Source organism: Macadamia integrifolia, unplaced genomic scaffold (genome assembly GCF_013358625.1).
Source record: "Macadamia integrifolia cultivar HAES 741 unplaced genomic scaffold, SCU_Mint_v3 scaffold1745, whole genome shotgun sequence".
In the NCBI taxonomy this organism is placed as follows: domain Eukaryota; kingdom Viridiplantae; phylum Streptophyta; class Magnoliopsida; order Proteales; family Proteaceae; genus Macadamia; species Macadamia integrifolia.
In genome coordinates this window covers 25,373-31,372 of record NW_024868332.1, presented here as the reverse complement: position 1 = coordinate 31,372, position 6,000 = coordinate 25,373, and positions in this window count along the sequence as shown.

The following is a 6,000-nucleotide window of genomic DNA, read 5'->3' as shown; positions in this document are numbered from 1 at the left end:
TTAATCGGGCTTGAAGACTTTCAAAGGCTACACCGTGTCCGCCCATTTAACTAATCGGGCTTAGTTATTGAGGGCATGGTACACTTTATATTCGGTCGGTCGGCCTCGGGCTATAATCGGGCTACTTTAATCGGGCTTTAGTCGGGCCTTAATCGTGCTATGGACATGTTTAATGTTAAACGGGTTTTAACCGGTTTTTAAACGGGTCCTCTTTAAAATGTGCACTTATATTCCGGCCCACTCATGCAAGCCCAAAAAAATGAAAATAAATCAAAAAATGATACCAAATATAACCATTATTTAAAATGTGAACATGTCTTTACGTTTTAGTTTTTATTCTTTAATTTGGGGGGGTAAAATAGGTATTCTACAATCATTAAAGGTTCGGGCCAAGTCGGTGCACAATAGGCCGGTCTCGGTCGGGCGTTATTCGGTCGGTCTCGATCCGGCGCCCGATGGTCCAAGTAGCAAAACCGAGATCGACCATTTATAAATGAGCCGGGCTCAAGCCCGACACATTTAATAAATGGTCCGGGCCGGGCCGGTCTATAAACGGTCGGTCCCAGTCGATTTAGTCGGGTCGGGCACGAATTGACACCCCTAGAGAGAGGGCTGAGTTCTGGGCAAATAAAGGAGAGGAAGAAGATGGGTAAAATCGTCTTTTCAATTTAAAAAAACTAACACATTTTCAACAATGTTAGTTTGGGTAAATTTAAATGTAATAAACAGATTTTTAGGGGAGAAGATGCAATATAGGCAAACACCAGTGGAGGTTGATGTAAATCACCCCAAAATGAATATATTTGAAGTTGCATTAGAGGTGGTGGTGAAGGCAATAGTAGTGGTGAGAAGCCGTTAGGTCAAAAAACCCATCGATTTATTTCTTCGTAGTCTATTGAAATCTAACGCTATTTTTTTCCCCCAATTTTTGTGTGTTTCTCAAATGGAATGGGGTGAAAACTGTTTCTCACTCCTGATTCTTAAGAAATTAAATAAATAAATAAATTACAGAAACAAAAAACGGATAGGCAACACAGAATTTGTTCCATTTATACTTAAAAAAAAAAAAAGGAAAAACATCAAATTCCTTTTTTTTTTTTTTGGTAACGTTACTATGTAGCATCCGCTATTATACAGGACATACCCTTTTTTTTTTTCTTAATTAATGAAAAATTATACAGGATCTACAAGTATTTTTAAATAAAAAAATGTCAAAAAAATATATATATGAAATTCTTTGTTTCTTCTTCCAGATTTCATTTTCTAATTTTAATTCCATCTGATTTTGGGTTGATTTCGTCAGATTCAAATCCAATTCGAATAAAAAATGAAAGTCAATCATGAATCCGATTATGGTTTTCAAACCATAGTTGGTGGATGTCAATTCTCTCTTTCCAATTTCAACCTTTTTCATGAATCCAACACAAAATTGCAGAGAGAGAGAGAGAGAGAGAGAGAGAGAGAGAGTCTTCTTTGCTCTTCTGTGTTATCCTTGTCGTCCTCTAAATATCCCAACAACTACAGCTCTCTCTCTTCTCTCTTCTCTCTCTGGGTGCTGTGGTCCAGTAGAAAGCCAAAAAAGACAAATTAACGCCAGAAAGCGATTGGTTAAAATTAAGGATGTCACGGGGTCTTAAACTATTAATGCTATTAATAATGCATTTGAGGTAGACCATTCGTTCTGTTGGGCTTTTCTTTGTAATTGAGGTTTGGTCATGTATGTGGACATTTCATTCGATCTGGTTGGAATTGTGATTGGACACGGGAAGTGGAAATGGAAATCTTACCTGCCATTTAATTTATTTCCTTCTTCTTCTTCATGAAGAAAGGAGAAAATCTCCCTAGGGACAGCTTGGGTTTTAGCTGTTTTTTTTTTTTATTTTCTTCCTCAGATTGATTGAGGTCTAATAATGGGATTCACCATTTTGACTTTGTTCCTTCTGGCAACTCTAAATAATTCTTTTTACCACTGAAGTTTCAAAATACCTCATCACCTAATGTAATATTTGGTTTTGGATTTTTTCCTTAACACAAGGGTTCTTTGAAGAGAGGTAGCTATCTCTTTTTCTTTTTATCTGGTGTGTGTTAGAATACTTTTCACACATGTATGAGAGTCAAGCTAGATGGGATTTTGATATGTCTGAAGTTATTTTTTGCTCCAAATTGGACTTGTATCTTTTCACCAAAAAAAAAAAAAATCGGACTTGTATCTTGAATCCTTTTGGCCGACATCAAATGAGTGTCATTCGACACATTTTGGTGCCAAGGTTTAATAGAACTTTAACTGGACTCTCATAAATATTTGTTTGGCGTTGGGTGTGCATTGTTTGGCATCTGAATTACGTCCAACACCTGTAGTTTCGTTCTCTATGCCATCCAACACTCATTGGGTGTCGGTAATCTAGTTTTGTGGAGAGTTCATCCCTTGGCTTCTTTGGACAGGTGCATCCAAAAAGTTCTTCATCCAAGAAGTTCTTTCTCCCATATAAATAGAGGCATCCTTGACCCTTTTTAGTAGCATTCTAAGCCTACAAAAACTCTTTATTTCAATAAATGAGTTCAACAATTACTGGAAGGCCTTAGGAGTTAATTTATCTCGGAGATCGATTCGCAAGTATTACATCATAAGAGGTGATTACGATCTTAAAAAGAGTGATTGGTGGTATCACTCATCCCCATCATTTTACCAAATATTTGTCAAGAATTTGTACGAGGTTCAATATCTCCTACTATTTGTGATTTTTTCTTTTGGTCCAATCCTACCATTTGTCATTGCTTCATACAAGTGGGATAAGTGTTGAAAGATGAGTTATATCTCAATTTTGTTCCAATAATAACATATGAGAAGATATAGATGTTTCTTGTATGGATGTTACATACAAGATAATGATGTGTTGAAATGTGCACTGGGTCTCTAGGTTTAGTCTCACATCAGGTGTGTGAGTGTGTTGTGTATATCTATCATTTCACGGCATCAAAATTTGGTTAACTTTTTGGGTTTGACGATTCAATTTCTGATTCTAATTTTCATTATCTTAATTATAACCTTCTTTCGATTATCCATTGTCTCAGTCCCCAAATTCACGTAGGGCAAGAGGGGAGAAAAAGTTTTCAAAATGATAGGAAAGTGATAGATTCCATTCAATTCGGATAACATTCCGGATGATTCATATTGGACATGATTTACTTTCATTTAAAAAAAGATGTCTTATATCACAAGGCAAAAAATAAGTTCCAATTTCCTTTTCACCAACCTTGTTTAAGCAAGCAACTTACCTTGTTATGCATAGGAAAATTACTATCTTTGACTCAGGTACTTCTATGGATGCAAGTCATTGTTAATTGAATTTTTTCCTTCTCATAAGAAAAAAAGCCATGACTAAAACAAGATATATATAATTAAGTTAGGGATAAAATAAAATTTTAAATAATTTAAAAGTGATTTAACATTATGTTATTCCCAAAAATTGTTATTATCTTGCACATTTTTCGAACACTCATATAATCATATGAAATGAAAAAATTTACAATCATTAAAAGAAAAAAATGTCTCATATAAAAAAGGCAAAAGGTAAGATTATAATTTCTTTTTCAATAAATAAGATCTTTTATTTATATAATTATGTTTGTCAATGATTACAAAGTTCCATTTTTTGTTTGGTAAGAATTATTTTTTGTATAAATCGAGTTTTTCTACACCCTAAATCCATCACCACAAGGGGTCCAAGAACATGGGGGTGATATCAGGGGTTATTTTGGGGAGATTCTAAAACCCCATCAGAGGTGCTTGTGAGCGCTAGGATAGGGTGGTGAACCTCACTACACAGTGAAGTGAAACTTTTCCGTTTTTGTATTGTTGACATCAAGTGAGGAATGTCTCAAAGTCTTTGCATTGAAATTGTCCACTAATGCTAAGACATCATCATTGGATTAATCCTAAATCCCAAATGTTGAAGATGGAAAGATTTGTAAAAGATAGAAAGATCTTGCTTTGCAAAAAGATTAAAAAACAAAGTTGTGAAAAGCCATACTAAGCTGAGTTGTTGCAATCATCAATGTATGACTGTGCTCGTTCAATAGTTCAATTCATTCTAGCCATGAAAATAATAACACAGCCTGATTTTCAAATTTTCCCAAAATTACATCATTAAAATGTAATCACACAAACCCAAGTATAAACCAACCACATCTTCAAGGGAAAAAAAAAAAATTAATGCAAAATCACATCGTCAATTGCCTCGGCGCGCACAAGTTCCAAATGAGTCAAAATTGATAGGACTGAGTTTTCTTTCACCCACGATGAACCAAAGTGAACCAAGAATCTCTTCATCCACCACCTTTTTGGCAGTTGGATGGGATTCTGGTATAGTATAAGGGAATTTCAAACTTTATACCATAGGGAGAGTAATTATGACCGCCATTGATTCTTTAAGGGTCTCTTCACCACATGTGAGGTAAAAAAAAAACTTTCTCCTACTTGATATGCTATGTGAAGTACTAAGAGCTTCTTTTAACATTTAAATTATGATTTTTAGGGCGTACTTTGGTCTAGAGACTGAATTACTTTCTTCTATTGATTTGATGAATATGAAGATTAGAATTTGGGGATTTTAGATTTGATTCTTTTATTGATGGTGTTTGAATAAAATTTTCATTATTTTCTCCATTTCTCTATAAAAGGAATTTTTTGTCATTGTTTGAGCTGTTTTAAGTATGGTTAGCCTATTCACTATGGTTCCTTCAAAAAAAATTTGTTTTTTTTTTATAGGTAGGGAGGGGAAATAGATAACAATAAGGAACTTGAGACCTCCTAATGAGTATGGGCACACACAACTCACCAACAACGCTAGATTTCCCAAAGTTTTTTATTAGTTTTTCCTCCTTAAAAGTATGACATTCTTTGGTAAGACCAAGTATGACATTGTCATTATATCTCATTTTTACCAATAGGGAGTGTGTGAGCATCTTCAGCATGGGACAACATGGTCTAGGCGCAGGTACACTTGGGAAAGTGCATGCACTTTGATGTCATAGCAATCCCTCTCTCCATTGTTTTATTTGATAATCATATGAGCCCACACAAGATTGTAAGTCTATGATGGGAAGGAAAAGTTCACAAACCTAGGACCCTTGCAATTTTTTACCACTCCCAATGGATGGCTCACAATTAAGGGGCTTTTCTTACTACTGTGAAAATAAGTTGGTGTCGGCAGGTAACACCAAAAGACACTATTGATAATTAATAGTGAAAAAAAAAAAAACTATGCACTATTAACATGAAGACAAAACCTCAACTCACAGTATTCATGCACTGTAGTGCATTTAATCAGAGAAGGAAAAGAAATAAGAAGAGAGGGGGAACCGGCCATAGCCAACACAACTGTCCACCTACCATATTGAAAAAGGAGGAGGCCGAGGTGGCTATGACACCGAACACGACACATTAAACGTGCTAAACAACTCATGGCTTCTCCTATTAATAGGGAAGAAGGGAGAGGTGTTCGATACACTGCACTCAGCTCAAGGCAGAGCAAGTGAACCAAGAACTGAAGCTTGAGGAGTTCTTGTGTTTGGGTGTGGGATCACTTGTAGGGAAATACTAGTGTATAACTTCTCTGTAAATGTTCTTTTTTGGAAATTAGTGAGAGTTGTACTGTGAGTGAATTCATTTGTTGGGTGGGTCTCATATACAGTGTTGTGGGTGTGAGGTGTGTGGGTTTGTAATTTTTCTCTGTATTAGTGAAGTGAGTTCCATGATATTGCCCCGTGGATGTAGGAAACCGTGTCGAACCAAGTAAATCCTGTGTCTTTGCATCTTTTATTTTTCTATATTTGTCTTTATTACACGCTTCGATTCTGTATGCACCAGTTAGTACGGGACGTATTTCCATAACAATTGATATCATAGCCTAAGGTTGAGAAGCCTTGCTAGCACGTGATCAACATCGACATATGTGTTTCTCGTCTTTGCGGTATGACTACTTCAACTTCTACAAAGTT